Consider the following 26,395-nt stretch of genomic DNA (forward strand, 5'->3'; position numbering starts at 1 on the left):
CCTTGTGTTTGACATGTCTGGTCTAGAGTTTGGGAGATGTGAACACTTACCCTTCATTGCCATCTCATCCTTTGTGTGACAACATTGTACTGCTCCCTTTATTGTTACTCTCTATTTAATAATTCTGCTATTCTGTGATGCCCAATAGTTGAATTTGAATCTTACACACTTTTCAAGGAGTACAAAATCTTATGAGTAGAAGTGTATTCAATTCCACAAACTCATATCACAATGTCTTCTCATTGCTGAGATTTCATTTTGAGATTCAGAAGCTACTACTGAAATGGGCCTAGAAATCAGAGCATTCTCTCCTGGGTTAATTTTCCCCTTGAAATAGTGCCGTACCTTTTGGCACACTCCCTCCTTCTACACAGAGAACAAGCTGCACTCTTGGTTATTACTGAATCAATTAATGAGTCAATTTACCCTTGTCTCTCCTTATGCGGGCCATAACCTTTGCCTCTTGTGAAGACCTCTGTGTTGCAGGAATACAGTCCTTCCTGAGGGCCAAGCAACGGGTTTCTTGCACTTGGTTGCTCTTTCTCATAACTTTAATATTTTTATGATAACCTTGTAATATTCTAGGTGCTTGTGACTTTCTAACTGCAAAACAAGGCACTCTCTCAGGCTGAATAGCAAAGGACTTTTTCAATTGTACATGCTAAAGTTTCAGCTGGCCGAAATTGTATCTTTTCACAACAGATTTATATGGCTCAGGATGCTCAGGATCCCTTTTCCCATGCGAACGTTCTCCTTTTAATACAATGGATTTAAATGGTTATGTTATTATGAGATGTTTCACTTACTGTCCACGTTTGTGATTAACAGGATTCCTTCAGTCCAATCATCTATTCCTTTGTACTTTTTCTACTCCAAGCCCGTCTCAGGGTCTCCGTCCGTTTCCTCCCCCCCCTTCGGCCTCCAGGCGGCCTCCTTTCGCGGAGTCCCCGTGGGGACATCCCTTCCCCGCCGTCTCCACCCAGGGCTCCTCCACGGGGCCTCCATCCTTCCACTTTGGCCTCCCCCGGCCTCCTTCTGAGGGACCCTCCGCCCTCCAGACCCGCCTCCTGCTCCCTGCTTTGCCCTCCAAGCGGCCTCCTTTCCCGGAGTCCCCGTCGGCTCATCCCTTCCGAGTATTCCTCGCCCTCTCCTCCCGGGGCTCCTCCGCGGGGCCTCCTTCCTTCCTTCCTCCGCCGGGCTCGCCCGAAGTCCTGCAGGGGCGAAGGGGGAGAGGCGGGTCACGGGTTCGTCCCTTCCCCGGAGGGGAGTCCCAGCCACGCCCGGGGAGGAAGGCCGAAGCCTCGGCCTCTCAGTGAGACTTTCCGGGCAGGTCTCCCTCCCAGCGCCCCTCCCGCCAGACCAGGCCTCGGGCTCCCCCCTCCCCCCGCCAGAGAAGAGCTCGGACTGTGACTCCCGGCATCCCTTGCACCCTACGTGGCTCCAAGCCAGTCCACGGCCGAGTCAATTAAGCACCTCAGTTCAGTTTGATCCCGGAAGTGGAGGCGGGATTTCCCTGCGCGCCCTTTTACTGGGAGCTTTCTCTTTCGCTTGAAGGGACTCCCCATAGGAGTCTTGTTATGAATCGCTGCCCTCACCAGAGCGACCAATCGGCGTCCTCCTTCCCTCCATCAGTCAGATGGCGCCTGCGCAGTAGCGAAGGTTGTCTTTGTCCGGCCAGGGGTGGGGCGAGATTTGGGGTGCCGTACAACATGTAATGCTGCTGCCCCTTTGGGGGGTCCATTCCGCCCCCCCCCCACCGCCAGGGTGGCAGCTGCGTCTCTTCCTCAGTCTGACTCTTCCATCGCAGGGCTGGGAGATTGACGCTTCTGCGGAGGATCTTGGCCCTTCCTAGCACTGCCTTCCTCTGGGCAGAGGGAGCTCGGAGTCAGCTTCCATTTATAATACAATGTGTTTTGCCCACAAGTGTATGTTCTTTTCTGTTTTCTTTTTCTCATCCATGAGAAGATCCTTAAAAACCTCCGTTAATGAATCACCCATGACTTAGGAAGGCAAGCTGTTCCACTGGTTAATATTCCTATTGTTGGGAAATTGCTCCTTAATTCCTGATTGCTTCTCTCTCTGATTAGTTTCCATCCAGTTTCTTATCTTGCCTTTTGATGCTTTGGAAGTAGGTCGACCCCATCTTCTTTGTGGTGAGGCAGGCCATAAGGAAAAATATAAATAATACATATGGATGCTGTATGTCATAAATGTGAGGTAGGACACAACAGTGAGGCATAGAGAATAATGCGTGTATTAGTTAGAAGAAGAAGAACAAGGAAATGGAAAATGTCAAACCACACATTCACCCCTGGGGCACCTTTGGTATAGCTGTCACAGAATTCAGCTACAGCTAACCACATATGTCTTGCTTGTACCCAACCACAGACATAGCACAGGAAACTTAGATGCTAGCAAGGTGCCTGTGACCATTGTTAGAAACAAGGTTGCACGATATTTAGCTAGAATTTCGCACTGCAAAGGGGGGCTAGGGATGAGCTAGAAGGGGGCTTAGAATCCATGTAACCAATCAGAATTAATAATTTACATTTCCGTGTTCTGTGACTTTTGAAAACTATAAATGTACCTGCTTGTTTCCTGGAAAGTTGTTCAGACATTGCCTTTGCTTTCTAATCTGAACCTTTTGCGCGCAAAATAAAACAAACTTCTTTTGATTCCGAGGTCTGAGTCTCTTAATTCTGCAACAGTGGCACCCCCTCAAATACTGAAATGCTGCTATCATGTCACCCTTATTCTTTTCACTAGACTAGCCAAAGCCAAATCTTGCAACCTTCTCTCAGCACCCCAAATCTACCCCATTCCGATGCACCCCGAGAGGCTGGGAAGGTGGTCCTCGGGGCCATTTTCTGGCAGCGTCTCCTCCCCTTCATCCTCCCCCCTTTCCTCCCTCCACTTTGCGAGGAAAGAACAGGGGGAAAACATTTCGAAAAAACATCATTGGAATAGAAGTCTTTAAAATCAAACACTGCCTGCGACTCCATCTTCTCCTGCTCCCCCCCCCCTTGCATGGAGGATCCAGTGTGAATGCAGAGGAAGGGAATGGAGAGGCAGAAGCTCCGAAGAGCCAAACCCCAAGAAAGGCGGGATCATTCATTAGATCAGTATCACAAGAGCTTGGAAGGACCTTGTAGGTTGTATGTATGTATAAATGAGTAAGAGAAGGAAACTTGGGAGGTCTTCTACTCCAACCCCCTGCTTAGGCAGGAAGCCCCACACCATTTCAGACAAATGGCTGTCCAGTCTCTTCTCAGCTTCTGGTGGCAAGCTGTTCCACTGGTTAATTCTTCTCCCTGTCAGGAAATTCCTCCTTCCTGCCTGGCTGCTGCCTTCCCCGCTCAGTTTCCCTCCGTCGCTGCTTCTCACGCCTTCGGAGGGGCTTCGGGGAAGAGCTCGGCTCCCTCCTCCTCGGGGCGCCCCCCCAGATATGGGAAGGCTGCTCTGCCGCCTCCCCCGCCCTTCTCCCCACCCGCGCGGGATAGGGGCTGCCTAGGGGCCACGGGGGGAGCTTGTCCGGAGTGTCCCCCGGAGGAAGAAGGGAGGAAGCACCCCCCCCCCAACTCCCCCCCCTGCCTAGGAAGAGACACAGCCGGCCTGGATGCGGGAGGGCGGGGCAAGAAGACGGGACCCCAGAATTCTACAAGAATTCACATTCGCGGCGGGATGAAGAAAGACTTCACTACTATGCAGGCGCCATGTAGCTGATGGATGGAAGGAGGGCGGTGATTACCAAAAGCACTCGTAGGGGCGGTCCCTTCAAGCGAAAGAGGAAGAGCAACCAGGAAAAGGGCTCGCAGGAAACTCTTGCCTCCAATTCTGGGAACGAATCGAACTGAGGCGCTTAATTGACTAGGCCGCGGACTGGCTCGGAGCCAGGTAGGGCGCAAGGGATGCCGGGAGTAGTAGTCCGAGCTCTTCTCTGGCAGAGAAAGGGGGGAGGGGGGAGCCCGAGGCCTGTCTATAGGGAGGGGCGCTGGGAGGGAGGCCTGCCCGGAAAGTCTCACTGAGAGGCCGAGGCTTCGGCTTTGTTCCCGGGCAGGGCTAGGACTCGCCTCCGGGGAAGGGACGAAGCCATGACCCGCCTCTCCCCATTTGCCCCTGCAGGACTTCGGGCGAGCCCGGCGGAGGAAGGAAAGAAGGAGGCCCCGCGGAGCAGCCCCGGGAGGAGACGGCGGGGAAGGCTCGGAAGGGATGAGCCGAAGGGGACTCCGGGAAAGGAGGCCACCTGGAGGGCGAAGCAAGGAGCGGGAAAGGGGCAGAGACCCCAAGATGGGCCTGGAGGGTGGGAAACTCAGGAAACGTCACAGAATCCAGGAGGGAGGAGAGAAATATCAGTGCCCAGAATGTGGAAAATCCTTCAAATCAAATGGAGATCTAAAAAGGCATCTAAGAATCCACACAGGAGAAAAACCATTTAAATGTCTGGAGTGTGGAAAGAGCTTCACTCAGAAGGGAAACCTTTATGTACATCAAACGATCCACTCAGGAGAGAAACCACATAAATGCCTGGAGTGTGGAAAGAGCTTTGATCGGAGGTCCACCCTTTATAGACATCAAAGCATCCACACAGAAGAAAAACCACATAAATGCCTGGAGTGTAAAAAGAGCTTCACTCAGAGGAGCAACCTTTATGTACATCAAAGGATCCATTCAGGGGAGAAACGACATAAATGCCTGGACTGTGGAAATTGCTTCAGTCGGAGGGGAAACCTTTATAAACATCAAAGGATCCATTCAAGGGAGAAAGCATATAAATGCCTCCAGTGTGGAAAGAGCTTTACTGAAAATAGTGGTATTCATAATCATCAAATAATTCACACAGTAGAAAAACCGTATGTCTAGAGCTTGGAAGGTGTGAACACTTACTGTTCATTGCCATCTCATATATATATATTTATATTTATATTTATTGCATTTATATACCGCCCTTTCCCTGAGGACTCAGGGCGGTTTACAGGGAGTTAAAAATCAACCATACAAAAGTTAAAACCCAATTTAAAAAATATTAAATCAACCCTGTACTATTAAAAACCCCAATTAAAATGAATGTCTCCTCAGCCTGGGCCCGAGAGCTCAAAGAGCCAGGTCTTCAGGCCCCGGCAGAATGATCGGAGGTCGGGAGCAGTCCTCAGCTCCACCGGCAGCTGGTTCCAGAGGGCAGGCGCCCCCACTGAGAAGGCCCTATCCCTGGGTGTCACCCGCCGGCAATCTCTTACCGGCGGGACCCTGAGCAGACCCTCCCTGTGGGAGCGCACTGGGCGAATGGCGTTTGATGCCGGCAGCAGGTGTTCCCTCAAATACCCCGGACCCAGGCCATGTAGGGCTTTATAGGTGATAACCAGCACCTTGAATTTCACCCGGAGGGCAACCGGAAGCCAATGCAGCTCACGGAGTAGAGGTGTTACATGGGAGTATCGGGAGACCCCCATTACAACTCGCGCGGCCGCATTCTGCACCAGTTGAAGCCTCCGAGTGGTCTTCAAGGGCAGCCCCATGTAGAGAGCGTTACAGTAGTCTAAACGGGAGGTCACAAGCGCATGAGTAACTGTGCGTAGGGCGTCTCGGTCCAGATAGGGACGCAACTGGCGCACCAGGGTAACCTGTGCAAAAGCCCCCCTGTTCACGGCTCCTATGTGATCTTCAAAATTGAGCCGTGAGTCCAGGAGGACGCCCAAGTTGCGAGCCCTATCAACGGGGGGTAACACCTCACCCCCCATCGTTAGAGGTGGAATAACTTGGTTAACCCGAGATGCCGATATGCACAGCCACTCAGTCTTGGCGGGATTGAGACGAAGCCTGTTTCTCCCCATCCAGACCTGAACCGCCTCCAGGCACCGGGACATCACGGAGAGGGCATCGCTGGGTTGGTTCGGGGTGGAAAGAAAAAGTTGGGTATCATCAGCGTACTGGTGATACCCCACCCCGAAGCCACGAATGATCTCGCCCAGCGGCTTCATATAGATGTTGAACAGGAGAGGTGAGAGAACCGACCCCTGAGGGACTCCACAAATGAGAGGCCTCGGGGCGGATCTCTGCCCTCCCGTCAACACCGACTGCGAGCGGCCCTGGAGGTAGGAGGAGAACCACCGTAAAACGGTGCCTCCCACTCCCAACCCCCTGAGACGCCGCAGCAGGATACCATGGTCGATGGTATCGAAAGCCGCTGAGAGATCTAATAGGACCAGGACAGAGGAGCAACCCCTGTCCCTTGCCCTCCAGAGATCATTCACCAGCGCGACCAATGCCGTCTCCGTGCTGTATCCGGGCCTGAAACCCGATTGGTACGGGTCCAGATAATCAGTTTCCTCCAGGAACAGAGGGAGTTATTACTGCATGGAACCAGCCTCGTGTTCCCTCCCGAGCTGCATAAGCTAGCCAGGAGGGGCACGGATCCAACAAACAGGTGGTGGTGCTCAGTCTCCCCATGATCCTGTCCACATCATCAGGGGAAACAGGGTCGAACTCAGTCCAGATAACGTGCTCAAGACCGCCTGATTCCTCCACATCAGACTCTGCCCAGTCAGAGTCCAGGCCGGTCCGGATCCGAGCGATTTTGTCCGCCAGATGATGACTAAACTCCTCGGATCGTCCCTGCAAGGGATCCTCTCTCACCTCCTGGTTAAGGAGGGAGCGAGTCACCCTAAACAGGGCGGCCGGGCGATTATCTGCGGACGCGATAAGGGCGGCAAAGTAGTTAGACTTCGCCGTCCTTATCGCTGCAAGATAAGACCTTATAAAAGTTCTTAACTGCAATCGGTCGGATTCGGATCGGCTGGATCTCCAACCGCTCTCTAGACCTCGTCTCCGACGCTTCATCTCCCGGAGCTCCACAGAGAACCATGGGGCCCAACGGGATCTGCGCCGGGTCAGAGGTCGCATGGGTACAACGCAGTCAAGTGCCCTGGTGGCAGCCGTTTCCCAGGCCTCCACCAGAGCATCGACTGGGCTGTGGGTAAGGGTGATAGGTATAGGCCCAAGCGCCCTCTGGAATCGATCCGGGTCCATTAGGCGCCTGGGGTGGAACCACCTGGTCGGTTCCGCCGCCCAGCGGCGGGGGGTGGCATGACGGAAAACCAGCCTCAGGAGGTGGTGATCTGACCATGACAGAGGGGTGATGGACGGGGAGCCCCCTCCCAGATCATCCAACCACTGTCCAGACAGGAATACCAGGTCGAGAGTATGATCCCCCACATGAGTCGGGCCCTCAATAACCTGGGTCAGGCCCATGGCTGTCATGGAAGCCATGAACTCCCGAGCTAACTCCAACGACCCTCCCAGTGACGGCAGGTTGAAGTCACCCAGGACTATAAGCCTGGGGAACTCCACCGCCAACCCTGAGAGGGTGTCGAGTAGCTCAGGCAGGGCTGTTGCCACACAGCTGGGCGCCAGGTATGTAAGCAACAAACCCAACTGAACCCGAGAACCACATCTCAAGAGGAGGGATTCACTCCCGGCCATCTGGACAATGGTGGCCTCCCGGGGACACAAAGTCTCCCGAATAACCACTGTCACCCCACCACCCCTGCCCTGAGCCCGTGGCTGGTGCAGCACCCGGAAACCTGGCGGGCATAACTCGGTGAGAGGCACCCCTCCCTCCGAACCCAACCAAGTTTCCGTGATGCACGCTAGATCCGCACCTTCCTCCTCGATCAGATCATGGATGAGGGGAGCTTTGTTAACTATGGATCTAGCGTTAAAATAGACCAACCTGAGCTCAGGGGCCTGATCACCCTCATCCCCGGGTAAGAGGGTGCTAATCGGAGGGTCGGAGCGCGCCACCGCTCGGAGATAGCGGGGGCGCGATCCCAGGTGTTGATATGGCCCTCCGCGCAAACACCTGCTGCCATTCCCTATCGCCGTGGGGATTTGAAGCCCCACCCCCACATTCCCAGAACCAGCAGCCACCCCCCCCCCGACCCCGTCCCGTCAGGACCTCTAACAGGTCCAGACTGAGTGCCGGTTAAAGATTCCCTCCCTAACCACCCCTCCCTCCCCCTCCCTAACCTTTTAAAATAACCGGCTAAAAATTTTATCAGGGGCCTCTTAGCACGTCTCCACTCGAGGCCCCTAGTTAAGCCCAGCCACCTCTCGGAACCCCGGCAATTGGGTCCGTCATCAAGGGGAATGTTAGAAAAGAAGGCTGGTCGTATCCAGGAGGGAGAAACCCCTCTGAGGGCGCACAAGTCCGATCCAGAGTATTGTACGCGAGCCATAAGATGGAACTGTCCATATGAGCCATTGTTCACAAATGGGGTCAGAAGTTATTAAGCTGATGAGATGTTAGTTCAGATGTAAAAAACATTAAGTCCGGAACGTGTCTTCATCCAGCAGTCTGCCAATCCGGCTCTGCTCTCACCTGAGCCGGTCCAGACAAGAGCCCATGACTGTCCTCTCACCTAGCCATGAAATCCAGCCTGGGATGGATAAGGGCAGCGTTGCTGGGAAGCAAAAGTCCACCTTGCTAGTCTCTCACACCAGCAGGGGATTGATAGCCTTTGTGTGTCACCATTTTACTGTTCCGTTTGTTGCTACTCTCTGTTTAATGATTCTGCCATTCTGTGATTTCTAATAGTTGAATTTGAATCTTACACATGTTTCAAGGTAAAGGAAAATAAATAAAGGTTATTCTTTTATAAATTGTATAAAATGTAACACTAAGATGTGGGGCCATCTATTTCCTGCTTAGATAGAGAATTCACACATGGTAATAATAATAATAATAATAATAATAATAATAATAATAATAATAATAATAATAATAATAATAATAATAATAATAATAATAATAATAATAATAATAAAAAATTTAATTTCTATACCGCCCTTCTCCCGAAGGACTCAGGGCGGTGTACAGGGCAAATACAGTTAAAATACATTGTACAAAAGTTAAAAAGAATTAAATAATACAGCCCAGTTCCAATAAAATTAATACAGTTAATATTAAAATACCCCAACCCTTCAGACCAGGCCAGCTTGTTCAAATAAATATGTTTTTAGGTCACGTTGGAAGGAGCGAAGGTCGGGAGCCATCCGGAGCTCCACCGGTAAATGGTTCCAAAGGTCTGGCAGGCCCACAGAGAACGCCCTCCCCCTGGGGGTCGCCAGTCGACACTCTGACTGACAGCACCCTGAGGAGGCCCTCTGTGGGAGCGCACTGGACGAAGGGAAGTTGATGCCGGCAGCAGGTGCTCCCATAAGTAATCAACAAAGCTCTTTTGAAATGTTAAGGATAGGAACATCTCAAAGGTGGTTGTTCTGTACCAGCCTGCTACCGGCCCTGCAGAAAAGGCAGGGACAACCCCTTTACAAACGGCAAGAGGCTGGAATAAAGCCTGCCAAATTTATTAACATAAAACAGACACCAACCATGAAACAGGAGCTATGAAACAGGAACTATTCAAGCGGTTGCCTTCAGCAAACCAGCCCTCCCACGCATTCCCCCTTAAATACAGTTCAAGGCGTGGCTTCTCTCTGCCTCCTTCCGAGGAGCCCCATTGCCTTCCTCTGTTTACTCCTGATTGACTGCCTCCTGCGTCGGGCGTCCTTGAACAGGGCCAGCTGTGGGTCATCTTCATCCATGCTGTCAGGCTCACACAGCTGGGTCTGCATCGTGACCAGGTGAGAGGGGCCTGGCTGAGGGCTCTCATCAAGCTGTCCAATCCCCTCAGCAAGTTCTTAAACACCCCCCTCCTCCTCCTCCTCTGAGTCATCCGACCCAACTGCAGAACCCACAGGCTGACCCTGAATCACAACAGTGGTGAGTAAAACAAGATAATGTAGTGATGGATGTAAGGAAGTTGTTTTTTTTTAGGAGTAACATATATCAAGAAGAGAAAGTATAAGTGCCTGGTTTGAAACTTGTTCAGCGTGCTCTTTGAACCCAATCCAATTTGGAAAGGGTCTAAGAGGCCACATTTGCAAACGCTTTCTTTCTTTATTCTTTTCTTTATTCTTTTCAATTTTCTTTTCAATAAATCTTTGCCTTTGTTAACCAGACTTGTCTTCGAGTTGTGAGTATCAGATTTTGGGCTTTTAAATCTCACAATCTTGGCAACCAAACGTGGGGCTTCAAAGAGCCTCTAGGGAGGAGCTGTTCTCAGCAAAGTCCAGGGGCGCGCCTGTTGATTTCAACTGCCTGGAATTGTCTGAGATCTAGCTTCCCATTGCAGGCTCCGAGCCAAACTAAATTAACAATTCTGGTCTACAAAATCAAAGAATAGGAAAAAGGAAGAGAGTCAACAACTGAGGCCCAGGACCAGGTAACCCAGTGCACTGGCCCAGGTAAGAAACTTTTGCCCCGAAGGAGGGAAACACGCAATTGTACCTGAGTGGTCAGGAGAGCGATTGTGGGAGGTTTCTGCAATAAAGGCTGTGTGAGTGTGATGGGCTGTGTTCTGGGAACACTGGTAAGTCCAAAGCGAGTGCAGACCTGAAAGGTTGCATTTCCTTAACCCGCGAGGGGAAAGGACAGCCTGAAGGGAAGCGAACTGGTATTGAAAATTTTGAGTGGCCATAAGATCGAGAACCTCAGGGAACCATAATCAGGGAAACTCTCAAAGAAGATGGGCAATTGTTGTAGTTGTTGTTGTAAACCTAAAGAAAAGAAAATTCAAAGAAATAAAAGCAAGTTTTTCTTCTATCTTTTTCTTTTAATCTAGCTCTTTGGACTATTCAATTCCCTTTGTCAAAGGTGAGGTGGGTGCTACTTTCCCCTCCCCCTTTACACCTGCAAAAGACCCCAGGTTCAAAATTCCTTTTAGTCTTTCCCCACTGTCTTTTGAAGTTGGTGGGATAAATTGGAGGTAACCATAAATGTTTTTCCCCCTTTTTAATTAAAAGGGAAGACCTGTTTTGGCCTAAAACCCCAAATTGATATGTGTGTTTTGTTTTGTTATATATATTTTTGGACATTTGGAACATTAAGCTTGGACTTGGAATGGTGAGAAAAATAGGAGATGTTTAAAGGGCCCTATAGAAACCATGTTCGGTTGAAATCACCTCATGATTTTTCTCACGGACAAGCCATATGTCTAAATAAATGTTTTAATAGTATCTGTGTATATATGTCTGTCTGTGTTGTTCTGTGTTATTTCCAAGACTTGGAAGAGGGTCAAAATCCTCTCTGATAACACCAAACAAATTTATTTAACTTATTTAACAATATATGGTTTGTCTGGAGAAAGTATGAAATGAAATTTTTGTATGTGAAATTGTTTATGCAAGCAGTCAGAATGGAAGTGAATGAGTTAATTTGTTGATATATAAATGTGTGTTAGCCTTCAAACATCACTCACCCCCACCAGTCCCAGGCTGTGAAAGGAATAGTAAATTGCAGATTTTATTGTTGTAAAAGTAAATAAAAAAAACAATGAGACAAGTTTCATGGACAATGTGTGAGAAAATTTATGGAAAATGCATGTGAAGGAGAGCAAAAAAATTTTTTAGTGGTGAGATTTTTGTAAAATTTCTTTTACTCTTTTTCTCCTGTCTCTTTCTCTTCCCCCCTCCCCTGTTACTTTAAGAGAGAGAGAGAGAGAGAGAGAGAGAGAAAAGAAAGGCCGGCTGGTCATTTTAACCTTTTTTTTTCTCTGCTTAGAATTCCAGTATGAGGAAGTGGGGGTGGATGTGAAATGTAATGCCCACTCTTGCAGTTTCAGCTTGCATTTTTTTTTCCCACTGCTTGACGGTATTGAAGCCATAGATGTAATATCTCAACTGGAGCCCGAGGTTCAAGATGTAAAGTATGCCCTATCTTTACCCAGTCCTGTAACCGGAGCGTCCCTCACTCCGGATTGTTGTTGTTGTTAGCTGCGAAGTCGTGTCCGACCCATCGCGACCCTATGGACAATGTTCCTCCAGGCCTTCCTGTCTTCTACCATCTTCTGGAGTCCATTTAAGCTCACACCTACTGCTTCAGTGACTCCATCCAGCCACCTCATTCTCTGTCGTCCCCTTCTTCTCTTGCCCTCGATCTTTCCCAGCATTAGGCTCTTCTCGAGTGAGTCCTTCCTTCTCATTAGATGGCCAAAGTATTTGAGCTTTAGCTTCAGGATCTGGCCTTCTAAAGAGCAGTCAGGATTGTTCTCCTCTAGGACTGAACGGTTTGATCGCCTTGCAGTCCAAGGAACTCGTAGGAGTCTTCTCCAGCACCATAGTTCAAAGGCCTCAATTCTTTGGCGCTCAGCCTTTCTTATGGTCCAACTTTCACTGCCATACATTGCAACTGGGAAGACCATAGCCTTGACTATACGCACTTTTGTTGACAGGGTGATGTCTCTGCTTTTTAGTGTGCTGTCTAGATTTGCCATGGCTTTCCTTCCCAGGAGCAAGCGTCTTTTAATTTCTTGGCTACAGTCCCCATCTGAAGTGATCTTGGAGCCCAGGAAAATAAAATCTGTCACTACCTCCATTTCTTCCCCATCTATTTGCCAGGAATTGAGAGGGCCAGATGCCATGATCTTGGTTTTCTTAATGTTAAGTTTCAACCCAAGTTTTGCACTCTCCTTCTTCACCCGCAACAAGAGGCTCTTTAGTTCTTCTTCACTTTCTGCCATTAGAGTGGTATCATCTGCGTATCTTAGGTTGTTGATATTTCTTCCAGCAATCTTAATTCCAACTTTTGATTCATCTAGCCCTGCCTTTCTCATGATGTGCTCTGCATATAAGTTAAATAGGCAGGGCGACAGTATACAGCCTTGCTGGACTCCTTTCCCAATTTTGAACCAATCAGTGGTTCCGTGTCCAGTTCTCACTGTTGCTTCTTGACCCGCATATAGGTTTCTCAAGAGACAAATAAGATGGTCTGGTACGCCCATCTCTTTAAGGACTTGCCAGAGTTTGTTATGATCCACACAATCAAAGGCTTTAGCATAGTCAATGAAGCAGAAGTAGATGTTTTTCTGGAACTCCCTAGCTTTCTCCATGATCCAGCGTATGTTAGCAATTTGATCTCTAGTTCCTCTGCCTCTTCGAAATTCTGCCTGTACTTCTGGTAGTTCTTGATCCACATACTGCTGAAGTCTAGCTTGTAGGATTTTAAGCATGACTTTACTAGCATGAGAAATGAGTGCAATGGTGCGATAGTTTGAACATTCTTTGGCACTGCCTTTCTTTGGAATTGGAATGTAAACTGATCTTTTCCAATCCTGTGGCCACTGTTGAGTTTTCCAAATTTGCTGGCAAATTGAGTGTAGCACTTTTACTGCACTGTCTTTTAAGATTTTGAATAGCTCAGCTGGAATACTGTCACCTCCACTAGCTTTGTTGTTGCTCAGCTTTTCTAAGGCCCACTTCACTTCACATTCTAGGATGTCTGGCTCGAGGTCAGTGACCACCTCATTGTGATTATCTGGGACGTTAAGCTCATTCTTGTATAGATCTTCTGTGTAATTTTGCCACCTCTTCTTAATCTCTTCTGCCTCTGTTAGGTCCCTGCCATTTTGGTCCTTTATCATGCCCATTTTTGCATGGAATGTTCCCTTCATCTCTCCAATTTTCTTGAAAAGATCTCTGGTCCTCCCTATTCTATTGTTTTCTTCTATTTCTTTGCACTGTTCATTTAAGAAGGCATTCTTATCTCTTCTAGCTATTCTCTGGAATTCTGCATTCAATTGGGCATATCTATGTTTTTCTCCCTTGCCTTTCACTTTCCTCCTTTCCTCAGCTATTTGCAAAGCTTCTTCAGACAGCCATTTTGCTTTCTTGCATTTCTTTTTCTTTGGGATGGTTTTGGTTGCTACCTGTTGTACAATGTCGCGAACCTCTGTCCATAGTTCTTCAGGCACTCTGTCTATCAGATCTAATTCCTTAAATCTATTTGTCACCTCTACTGTATATTCAACAGGGATATGATTTAGTTCATACCTGAGTGGCCTAGTGCTTTTCCCTACTTTCTTCAGTTTAAGCCTAAACTTTGCAAGGAGAAGCTCATGGTCTGAGCCACAGTCAGCTCCTGGTCTTGTTTTTACCGACTGTATAGAGCTTCTCCATCTTTGGCTGCAGAGCATATAGTCAACCTGATTTCTGTGTTGACCATCTGGTGATGTCCATGTGTAGAGCCGTCTCTTGGGTTGTTGGAAAAGAGTGTTTGCTATGACCATCGTATTCTCTTGACAAAATTCTATCAGCTTGTGCCCTGCTTCATTTTGTACTCCAAGGCCAAACTTGCCTGTTATTCCAGTTATCTTTTGGCTTCCTACTTTAGCATTCCAATCTCCCATGATGATAAGGACATCATTTTTGGGTGTTAGTTCTATAAGGTGCTGTAGGGCTTCATAGAACCGGTCAATTTCATCCTCTTCAGCACTGGTGGTTGGGGCATAGACTTGGACTACTGTGATATTGAATGGTTTCCCTTGGATTCGAACTGAGATCATTCTGTCATTTTGAGGATTGTATCCCAGTATTGATTTTCCTACTCTTTTATTGACTATGAAGGCTACTCCGTTTCTTCTGAGGGATTCTTGCCCGCAGTAGTATACCTGATGGTCATCTGAATTAAATTCACCCATTCCTGTCCATTTTAGTTCGCTGATACCTAAGATGTCGATGTTCAGTCTTGTCATCTCTTGTTTGACCACGTCCAGCTTTCCTTGATTCATGGATCTTACATTCCAGGTTCCTATGGAGAAAAAATCTTTACAGCATCGGACTTTCCTTTCACCACCAGACACATCCACAGCTGAGCGTCCTTTCGGCTTTGGCCCAGTCGCTTCATTCTTTCTGGCGCTACTAGTACTAGCCCTCTGCTCTTCCCCAGTAGCATATTGGACGCCTTCCGACCTGAGGGGCTCATCTTCCAGCGTCATATCGTTTTGCCTTTTGGTACTGTCCATAGGGACAGTAAGACGGACCCAAGACGGACAGGTCATAGCTGAGAGTTCTGACAAAACGTGATCCACTGGAGAAGGAAATGGCAACTCACTCCAGTAACTTTGCCATGAAAACCCTATGGACAGTACTCACTCCGGATACCAAAGACAATTTTTCCCTATCTCTCCTATGAGCTTCCTTATCTCTGCCACAGGTGCTTTAAGCCCTGAATTTTGTAGCAGGAAGGTAAATTCCTCTACACATTGTTGCTGCTGATGAGATAGATTGCAACCCGTACTTACCTTTGTAGAGTCCCATAGGACGAAGGTACCTTTGGGGTCTATTCCAGACAAAGGTAAATATGTTGAAAGTTGCTCCCCTGGAGGGAGGGCTCCCTGTTCCAAATCTCTTTTCGTTGGTTTGTTTGTTTTTAAAGATTTATTGTCCCTGTTCGGGCGCCATAATGTGGGGATTCAGAGACCAGTCAACGCAGGGTGTCCCAAATATGTCTGTCTGCCTACACAGGGTTTATTGTATTTATACAGTTAACAAGCAGGAAACTACGCACAGCAAAAGCATTGTTTATTGGTGTACTCCCTAGTCAATCTTAGAGAACATCCAAACTTCCCAAGCCAGGGCAGAGTCTTCCTTATCTTAGCTGGTTCCTTGCAGTCCTTGACAAAGCTAATTGGAATGAGCTCATAGACATGTGGATAACAGATACTGGGCAGGCAGTATTCTGCACATGGTCCCTTCATATCCTTTTTTTAAAAAAAAAATATTGAATTTATTATTTAAAACATTGGACACGGTGAGAACGGACTGACATACCTTCTTGTCTACATTATTTTTAAAATTTACATATATATACACATAAGATACACTTAAAATACATATCAGTTATATATAATAATACAGTATCTAGAGCAATCAACCAATCTATAAATTCCAATGGAGACCTTCCTTTTGTTCCCACCAGAAATAAAACTTATTCCAGATTTTATAGTAGCCTGATTGATCTTTATTCTTAATTTCCAGAGTTAATTTGTCCATTTCTGTGCACTCCCAAATTTTCTTTATTACCTCGTTTTCTACCGGTATTTCACTCCTTTTCCAATTCTGGGCAAATGACATTCTTGCTGCCGTAATAATATGAATCATCAGATACAACTCTTCTTTGGAGTATTTCTCTTTTATTATGCCCAATAAGAAAAATTCTAGACTAAACTCAACTTTTCGTCTTAGTATTTCTTTTAGCCAAGTCCAAATCATTTGCCAATATCTTTGAGTCTTGCTGCAAGATCACCATGTATGAAAATATGTGCCTATTTCTTCGGAGCATTTCCAACATTTAGGAGATACTGTCTTATACATTTTGACTAAGCGTGCTGGGGGAAGATGCCATCAATAGAACATTTTAAATAAATTTTCTTTGTAGGCTGAGGCCAGAGTTATTCTTTTATTTCTGTCCCAGAGCATTTGCCATGTGTCAAGATCAATGCCATGTCCCAAATTTTTGGCCCAAGTCAACATATGGTCCTTCACTTGTTCCTCAAACAATTTATATCCCAAGAGCAAATTATATAATTTATTTATCTGTTTATTATCTGGCCCCAATAATATTTTATCCAAAGCAGTTTCCTGGGTAATCCCCCATTCTTTTTTATCTTTCCCGAATCTTGATTGAATCTGTAAATAGGCCCACCAATCTAGTTTTATCCCTTGTAATTCTAATTCATTTCTGGATTTCAATTCCCCCTCATTATTCATGATGCCCTTATATGAAATTTTGTTATCCAAGTTAAATAGATTTGGATAGACAATCACTTCGAGGGTGGATAGCCAGACCTGTACTTTAGTATAGTTATAATTTCTGATTTTATTCCAAATGTTAAATAGTGCTTGCCTAATCCAATGTTTTTGAAAATGTGAAAATAATCCTTGTTTTTCATTCCATAAAAAAGCATGCCAACCAAATTGTAAGTCATGGCCTTCTAAAGTCAGTAATCTTGTATTTTTCAGAATTATCCATTCTCTAATCCAATTTAACGCCGCGGCATGGTAATATAATTCCCAGACTGGCAATCCAAATCCCCCGGTTTTCTTTGTGTCCTGCAAATATTTCATTTTAATTCTTGGTTTTTTCCCTTGCCAAATAAAATTTAATGACAGTTTGTTCAAGTTTTGGAAAAATTTTGAATCAAGTTGGAACAAGAACAAGATTTTAGGCAAGACGTTCATCTTAATCACCACAATTCTCCCCAATAATGAAAGGTTCAAGTTTCTCCATCTTTCCAAATCACCTTTTATTTGTTTCACTATTTTATCGTAGTTATCTTCTTTAAGTGAAGTGCATCTAGCCATGATATTGATTCCTAAGTATTTTTTTTTACTATTTCTATGTCCATAATTCTAGCCAAGTTTTCTTTCTGTTAGTCATATTTTTAGCAATCATCTTAGTCTTATGTCTATTTATTTTCAACCCAGCGACTTCACCATATTTAACTAATTCTTCCAATAATTTTGGTCCTGAATGTTGTGGGTCCTCCATGATAAAGACCAGATTGTCCGCAAATGCTTGAAATTTAAAAGTTTCCTTTTTAATATCTAATCCTTTTATCTGTGGTTCATTTCTAATTATTCTCGTTAGAACTTCTAGTGTCAATATGAACAGCAGTGGAGATAAGAGGCAACCTTGCCGTGTTCCCTTTTGTATTTGAAATTTCCTAGATGTTTCCCCATTAATAATTACTTTTGCTTCCTGGTTAGTATAGATTGCCCTTATTGTATTTATAAATTTTTCAGCCATAGCCATATAATTAAGTTGTTGATATAAAAATGACCATTTAACATTATCAAAGGCCTTCTGGGCATCTAAGAATAGTAACGCCAACTGTTGTCCACTGTGTAGTTCATAATATTCTAACTTCTCCCTTCTCCCCATCTAGTCCAACCCCTGCATGGGATGGGGGCTGCCTGGGGGCCACAGGGGGAGCCTGCCCAGAGCCCCCCTGGATGAAGAAGGCAGGAAGCACCCCCCGAACTCCCCCCTGACCTGCCTGGGGAGAGACACAGCCTGGGAGGCCCGTCAGCTCCACTGGCCTGGATGCGGGGCGGGGGGGAGGAAGACGGGACTGCTCGCTCCCCTTCCAAAAGAAAACCTTCGCTACTGCACAGACGCCAAATGGATTATAGATGGAAGGACGACACCAATCGGTCGCTCTGGCGAGGACGGCGATTCACAACAGGACTCTTAGGGGCGGTCACTTCAAGAAAAGAGAAAGAGCTCCCAGGAAAAGGGTGTGCAGAGAAGTCCCGCCTCCACTTCTGGGAACGAATAGAACTGAGGCACCTATTAGACCTGGCCGCGGACGGGCTGGGAGCCAGGTAGGGCGCAAGGGATGCCGGGAGTTGCAGTCTGAGAGGCTCTCTGGTGCAGGAAGGGGGTAGGGGGAGCCCGAGGCTTGGTCTGCTGGGACGGGCGCTGGGTAGGAGGCCTGCTTTGAAAGTCTCACTGAGAGGCCGAGGCTTCGGCCGTCTTCCCCAGGCGGGCCGTGACTCTCCTCCGGGAAGGGACGAAGCCGTGACCCACCTCTCCTCCTCCCCATTCCCCCCTGCAGGAGTTCGGGCGAGCCCAGCAGAGGAAGGAAGGAGGCCCCACGGAGCAGCCCCGGGAGGAGACAGCGGGCAAGGCACGAAGGGATGAGCCAAGGGGGACTCCGCGAAAGGAGGCTGGCTGGAAGGTGAAGCAGGGAGCAGGAAACGAGCAGAGACTCCGAGACGGGCCTGGAGGGCGAAGGGTCCTTTTGGACAGGCGGGAAAAGCCACAGAATCCAGGAGGGAGGAGAGAAATATCAGTGCCCGGAATGTGGAAAATCCTTCAAAAGAAATGGAGATCTTAAACAGCATCTAAGAATCCACACTGGAGACAGACCTGGAGTGTGGAAAGACCTTTACTAAGAACAGTACCCTTTATATACATCAAAGAATCAACACAGGAGAAAAACTACATAAATGCCTGGAGTGTGGAAGGAGCTTCAGGCAGGCAGGACACCTTGATAGACATCAAAGTATCCACTCAGGAGACAAACCACATAAATGCCCGGAATGTGAAGAATCCTTCAAAAGGAGATCTTAAAAAGCATCTAAGAATCTACAGTGGAGAGAAAGTGTATGAATGTCCAGAGTGTGGAAAGAGCTTCAGTTGGAGGAGCAGCCTTTATATACATCAAAGGATCCACACAGGAGAAAAACCTTATGAATGCTTTGAGTGTGGAAAGAGCTTCAGGGATAGTAGCACCTTTTGTGTTCATCAAAGAATCCACTCAGGAGAGACACAGCATAAATACCTGGAGTGTGGAAAGAACTTCAGAGGACCACCCTTTATAGACATCAAAAGATCCACTCAGGTGAAAAACCACATAAATGCCTGGAGTGTGGAAAGAGTTTTACTGAAAGTGGTGGTCTTTGTAAACATCAAAGAATTCACATAGGAGAAAAACCATATTTCTAGAGTTCGTGTGTCAACATTTTACTGTTCCCTTTATTGCTACTCTCTGTTTAATGATTCTACTATTCTGCGATGCCTAATAGTTGAATTTGAATCTTACACACTTTTCAAGGGGTACGTAATCTTATGAGTAGAAGTGTATTCAATTCCACAAACTCGTATCACAATTTCTTCTCATTGGTGAGATTTCATTTTGAGATTCAGAAGCTGCTACTGGAATGTTCTGAAGAAACTTAGCAATTTCCATTGTGCCCACGGTTCTTTCCATGGGCCTGGAAATCAGACCCTTCTGGGTTAATTTTCCCCTTGAAATAGGACTCTCGCCTCTTCCGTACCTTTTGGCACACTCCCTCCTTCCACACAGAGAACAAACTACACTCTTGGTTATTACTTAAGGGATAAAGGTAAAGGTAAAGGTTCCCCCGCACATGCGTGCTAGTCGTTTCCAACTCTAGGGGCCGGTGCTCATCTCCGTTTCAAAGCCGAAGAGCTTGTCCGAGGACGTCTCCATGGTCATGTGGCTGGCATGACTAGACGCCAAAGGCGCACAGAACACTGTTACGAACGTTCTCCTTTGAATACAATGCTTTTAAATGGTTATGTTATTATGGGATGTTTCAATTACTGTCCACGTTTCTGATGTAACAGGATTTCTTCCATCCAATGAACTATTCTTTTGTACTTTTTCTTCTGTATGTGTCCTGTGCTCCTCTTTTCATTAAGGCAGGGGTGTCAAACTCAATTTCATTGAGGGCCGCATCAGCATTGCGGTTGCCCTCAGAGGGCCGGGTGGGTATGGCCTGGGTGGGCGTGGCCTACTGGGTGGGCATGGCTAGAGTGCATATGGCCTACTGGGTAGGCGTGGCCACCTCTACATCGTTGGCATCAAGGGTGCCTATGGGGGCCTGGGCAGGAGTGGGACAGATCTAAGGGTCTCTGGCAGAAGGAGGGTCTCTGGGCCAGGGCCAAGGCAGTGGGGGCTGTTCCCTCACTGTTTCCAGGATGGCTTCGCGGGCCACATAAAATCACTCCGTGGGCCGGATCCGCCCCCCGGGCCTTGTGTTTGACATGTCTGCATTAAGAGAAACCTCCTTGTGAGATTAATAAGTTGCCTTTAAATAATCTTCTAATTGGAACATGTGTGTCGTGGCACAATCTAGGTGTCTCATCTGCCCCAACTGGGTCCCTTAGGAAGGAAAGATCCTCAACTTCATCAGATTGAAGCAAAAGGTGCCTCTCATAGAAACCAATTCTGGTCCAATTCGCTATCCCTTGTGGGTGGGCGGGGCTGGTCCTGGTGAAAGGGAAGCCTCATGGCTGCAATCTCTCCCCCCCATCACCCTTTTCTGAGCTGAGGAAGGAAAGAGATGAGAAGGGAGGGAGGGAGGGAACAAGGGATGAAGGAAAAGCACCTTGGTAGCATCAATCCTGTATCATTGAGACTTGGGCTCAAAGGAGAAAGCAATTTTATGTTCTCTTTTGTCGCAGACAGGACTTGATTGGCAGTCCAAGTTAACATTGGTATTCTTGAATTGTGAGCTCTTAGGAAAGTGTCCCCTCCTTGTGTGTTGCAAAGAGCCACTTCCAGTGGGGAAAACAGGACAGAGCAGAGTGGGGGGAAACATTTTCCTTTGTTATATTTCCAGTCTGAATTAGACCAAGGCAGGGTCCCTACAGGAGAGCCCTTGTAAGGGTTATGTATTAATAGAAAAGCAACTAACTTACACCTGCTCCTAAATGCTAAAGCTGTTGCACATAAAAAATGGAGGTGCTCTGATCAACTATCACAGCCACCATTTTGACACTTTTGCTGTACTGTTGTCTGTGGACGTCCCCACTAAATGCAGGCATGGGATAAATTGAACCTGGTTTGTTCTCGGTCTTTTAAGTGGCCACAGACTACCAGCCACAGTGGCATTTGATCACAAGGGAAGAAGGCCTAGAGAAATGTTTCCCCTTTTGCCTTTCAGCATCCTTTCAGCAATGGGGAGGGAGGAAGATTATAAAGAGAGGTAGGGACCGAGAGAAGTCCTGCCTTAGCACTTAACTTAGCATTTAGCACTTAACCACAAGCAGCCATGCTTCCAATTCCTTGTACCTTCCTCCTGACCTCTCCTGGTGGTCTCCCATCCAATTGCTAAGGACAGCAAGCCAATCAGCAGCAGCCTTGATGAGGAGGTAAGTGCAGCCGGGTGCCCCCCCTGAGCAACTGGCATCAATGGGGGTCCTCTGCATGGCCTGAGAACGACAGCCAGGCTCCTCTGGTGGACAAGGCTATGGTGCTCGCCCTGGTCTTGCCTTCCTCACCTGGAGATAATGGATCCCAGCCCCAGCCCTGCCCGGGCCCCCACAGGGGCCTCCCCAACATGAGCAATGTTGAGATGGCCACCCCCATCCCGGCCCCCCAAGGTCAACCACAACGCTAATGCAGCCCTCAATGAAATTGAGTTTGACACCCCTCCTCTAGAGTATGTTGGGCAGACTACCTGGGCAGGTGGTTGCGAGGCGTTAATCTGGGGAGACTCAGCACCCCACCTCCTTGGCAGGAAGGCAGGCTAGGAGCGGCCCTTCAAAGGGCTGAGCATCTCGGGGAGGGCCAGTAGATGGCGCAAAGTCTGGTACTTTGTTGCCCCCTGATGGCCGGTAGTGGAGCTGCTGCTCTGATCTAATTCCATCTCAAGAACCCTGAAGACTTTGGCACAGTAAGGATGGCAGTTGGGTCCTTCAAAGCGCTCCCCTGACTTCTCTGGCGTTTCCTCGGCAGGTGCAAGGGCTCTTGGACCATGGGGGCCGAAAGGCAGTGGCTGGTGCGGAGAGAAATATCTCCATAGTCCCCATCTGTGGCTTCCTGGCCAAAAATAGCTTTATTTGCCTAAAGTCACTTGCATCAGCTATATTATATGCCTAGGCAGAAAAGAAGTTTTCAGTGCCAGAGAAATGCTGTTCTCCAATTTCCGCTGCCTTCTATCAAGTGCCAGGAACACTGGTGGTGTGTTCGTGGCCCCTGAGTTTTTTTTTTCTTTTTTCATATAGACAAATCCAAGATTGCTCTCCACCACCACCACCCTTGCTGGATACCCCGGGAAAAGTTCCTCCTTTACCCAGGAAACCAGTTCCACCAACCTGCTCTGCAGCTTCCAAGCAACAGCCTGGCTGACCTGATCAGGTGTCAGGACCTACCCTGATCCACATCTTAGGAAAGAACTCTTGGAGACAGGATTGTCCAATCAGGAACTTTTACTAAAGCATGATTGACAGTGGATAATCTAGACTGAATCTAGAAACTGTCTCGCAGGTCGATAGTGGTTTCTACTGCAGATATGCAAGACAGGATCTGCGAAAAGTATTTCTAAAGTATTTCTAAAAAGTGTTTCTATCACATAGCCATGATAGCGTAATGCTGGCGGCACCCTCAGGAAATTGCTAACTTGGGCTGGTTCTCTGACCTGGATGGGAAAAGCTAAGCATGCTGTCCTTTGCTCCCCATCACCAGGTTTTGATGCTTCAGCTGCTGAAGCTGAAATTAGTTCCTGGGAACAGTTCAGGGTTAAACATTGGCTGTTAGTGAAGACAAATTCAAATTCAGAGTAGAACTGGAAGGGACCTTGGAGGCCTCTGCTCATGCAGGAGACTCTATGAGATTTCAGGCAACTGGTTGTCCAATCTCTTCTTAAAAACCTCCGGTAATGAATCACTCACAACTTCGGAAGGCAAGCTGTCCCACTGGTTAACATTCTTATTGTTGGGAAACTGCTCCGTAATTCCCGATTGCTTCTCTCTCTGATTAGTTTCCATCCAGTTTCTTATCTTGCCTTCTGATGCTTTGGAAGTAGGTGGACCCCATCTTCTTTGTGGCACCCCCTCAAATACTGAAATGCTGCTATCAGGTCACCCTTATTCTTTTCACTAGACTAGCCAAAGCCAAATCTTGCAACCTCCTCTCAAAGAAGCCCCAAAGGGGCAGCAGCGTTAGACGTTATACAGCACCCCAAATCTACCCCAGTCCAACGCACCCCGAGAGGCTGGGAAAGGTGGTCCTCGGGGCCATTTTCTGGCAGCATCTCCTCCCCTTCATCCACCCCCCTTTCCTCCCTCCACTTTGCCAGGGAATGGAGAGGCAGAAGCTCCGATGAGCCAAACCCCAAGAAAGGCAGGATCATTCATTAGATCAGTATCACAGAGCCGGAAGGGACCTTATAGGTTGTATGTATGTATAAATGAGGAAGAAGAGAACTTGGAGGTCATCTAGTCCAACCCCCAGCTCAGGCAGGAGACCCTACACCATTTCAGACAAATGGCTGTCGAGTCTCTTCTTAAAAGCTTCCAGTGTTGGAGCATTGACAGCTTCTGGTGGCAGGTAGTTCCACTGCTTAATTCTTCTCCCTGTCAGGAAATTCCTCCCTCCTCCCCGCTGGCTTTCCCTCTGTCGCTGCTTCTCCCGCCTTCGGGGGGCTTCGGGGACGAGCCCGGCTCCCTCCTCCTCGGGGCGCCCCCCAGATACGGGAAGGCTGCTCTCCCGCCTCCCCCGCCCTTCTCCCCATCGGCTCCCACCCCCGCGCAGGAGGGGGGCTGCCTGGGGGCCGCGGGGGGGGCCTGGCCGAAGCCCCCACGGAAGAAGTGCCCTCCCAACTCCCCCCCCCCGCCCTGCCTGGGGAGAGACTTCGCTACTACGCAGGCGCCATGTAGCTGATGGATGCAAGGAGGACGCCGATTGGTCGCTCTGGCGAGGGCGGCTATTCGCAGGAGGACTCGTAGGGGCGGTCCCTTCAAGCGAAAGAGGAAGAGCAACCAGGAAAAGGGTGCGCAGAGAAGTCCCGCCTCCATGTGGGTTTTTCGCACCCGGCGGGCTCCTCATGAACTTGCCAATGAATGAGGACACATCTCTCTGAGCTTTCTCGGGATGAGGGCCCAGACCGAAGTCCCAAGCTCTCTTTTATTGAGATACCAGCAACGCATCAGCAACAAGCAATTAGCAACAAACAATTATCTAAGCGTTCAGCTATCCATGAAGCAGTTATCTTAAGATTACGAATGGTTACATCTCAGCCATGCACTAAGCAATTATCTAAAGGTTATAAATCAGCTACATATCTGTATGGAATGTCTTTGTTCTTGTTACTTTCTTGTACGTGTTCCAACGGGGGTGTCCGTCTGCACGTAGCAAGGTCATCTGATTTTTGGTAAACTGCAACTTATACACAGAAACGAAACATATCTCTGCCCTGAGCCAGACCTGCGCCATTTTATGTGAGCCTAAGGTGGAAATATGACAGCTTTCCTACATCTCCTCCCTTTTTGTTTTTTGACCCAAAGGGCTCAGTAGGACAGAGATGTGGTGCATTCCGGTGATAAGCATAAGGCTTTCTTTTGGCCCTCCTCGCCATCTGTGTCTAATACGAAGGAGGCCTTTACAATGGCACGGTCTGTAGTATTTGACTCAAGGTCTTCTTGAGGCAATAACTGATATTTCTTTTCCCACAAGGCATTGACATGCTTGATGGCACGTTGCTCTGCTATAAATGAAATGCTATTAGAAATAGTTCTAACAAAAATAGGTAAAATACAAGGCAAAATAATACATCCTAAAGCAATCATACTAATTAAAGCTACAATAGCTTGCAAACCAGGTAATTTGGGAAACCAGGAGCCAAATAATTCCTGAAAGTGAAAACCATTCCATGTTTGAACAGGAACATGAGCTACTTTAACCATTCTATCTGTGATCTCCTGAATCACTTTCCCACTGTCATCAATTTCAATACAACAATTTGTAAGATTAAATTTTCCACATACCCCCCCTTCTTTAGCTAAGAGATAGTCCAGGGCCAATCGATTTTGCATAATGTAAGTTCTTGATTTAGCACTTTCTTTTGCTAAATGGGTCATGGCTGAAACTGTTTCATTAGTGACAATTTCTACAACTGCTTGCAGCCGAATCAGACGATTGAGTAAGTAAATTGGGGTCCTATAGCCATAGGTCCCATCTTCTGCCCAAGTTGCAGGTCCATAATAATGGATTATACGGTCGGGGGGCCATTCATTGTCCTTCCAAACACCCCGATGAATGTTTTTTGTGTCTCTTTCACTACGGATGTTACCAATTTCTTCATAAACTGGAACACCCAACACTTGTCGCTGGGTATGGTATCTGGATGGACAGTCATTCCTCGGGACTGAAAATCCACACATTTCCAGTCCCCACAATAGGTGCCTCTGCCGCAAGAGTCACGGTAGTCGGATCGTCGGGCGCATAGATATTTTTCATTGTTGGAGTAAGTTCGCCGCCATTCTAAGGATCCACATGTACTGGCCCCTTCGTCCATGGCTCTGCACGCATCAAAGATGACAGATTGAGAAACCTCTTTGTTATAAAAATCATGACTAACCAGGAGAGCTGACCCTGCTTCAATTTTAATTGTGTATCGATGAGTGGGTCCCTTTGGATTGAAACATTGAATCTTACCAGCATCAGTACAGATGGAGTATGATGTACCATTATAGGTGCATTGATGTGAAAGTTTGGTTTTGCAAGATAGGTGAGTGTGAAAAATCAATGTTCTAGTTATGAGGGTGCCTTGTTTGGTGGTTGCCATGCAAAGTTCACATTGTCCTTTAGTCTGAAGCACCGCGGTCGTATGAGTTGATAATGTTAATGAAAAACCGATAAGAGTCACAAACCATATTGTCGTCTTTAGCGGGGTCCATAGTTGTTTTTGTGGAGGCATGATATGGGCGAACATGACGACCGGGGATCCACAGCACTTTGTCTGGCAGTTGAACAGCTGCGTAGCCTCTGCCCCAGGTGATAAGGTCTGCGGGGCCTTGCCAAATCAGGTCTGGAAGTTGTCGGTACCAAACCTGTGGCTTAGGGAGATCTGAAGAAGAAGAAGAAGAAAAATGCCGCTCTGCAGCTGTGGTTAAGGGATGGCCAGTCAAGTTTGAAAAGTTCAGAGTGTAGAGGCAAAGGTTAAGAATTTCTTGCACTGCTGGGAGGTTGGGGTTTCGTTTTCCCCCGTTCTGATTTTTATAGCGATCTAAAGCATGTTTCAAAGTTTG

At 47.6% G+C, this 26,395-nt stretch overlaps 1 long non-coding RNA gene across 1 annotated transcript; it reads left to right on the plus strand.

The window, feature by feature from the left end:
• Positions 1-9,745: 9,745 nt before the first annotated feature.
• On the plus strand, positions 9,746-19,991 carry LOC308674983. Its single transcript, XR_014028020.1, has 3 exons — positions 9,746-9,775; positions 17,778-18,216; positions 18,450-19,991. It is a non-coding gene; the product is annotated as an uncharacterized lncRNA (long non-coding RNA).
• The last annotated feature ends 6,404 nt before the right edge of the window (positions 19,992-26,395 follow it).

The sequence above is a fragment of the Vipera berus genome, assembly GCF_964194415.1.
Source record: "Vipera berus genome assembly, chromosome: 15".
In the NCBI taxonomy this organism is placed as follows: Eukaryota; Metazoa; Chordata; class Lepidosauria; order Squamata; family Viperidae; genus Vipera; species Vipera berus.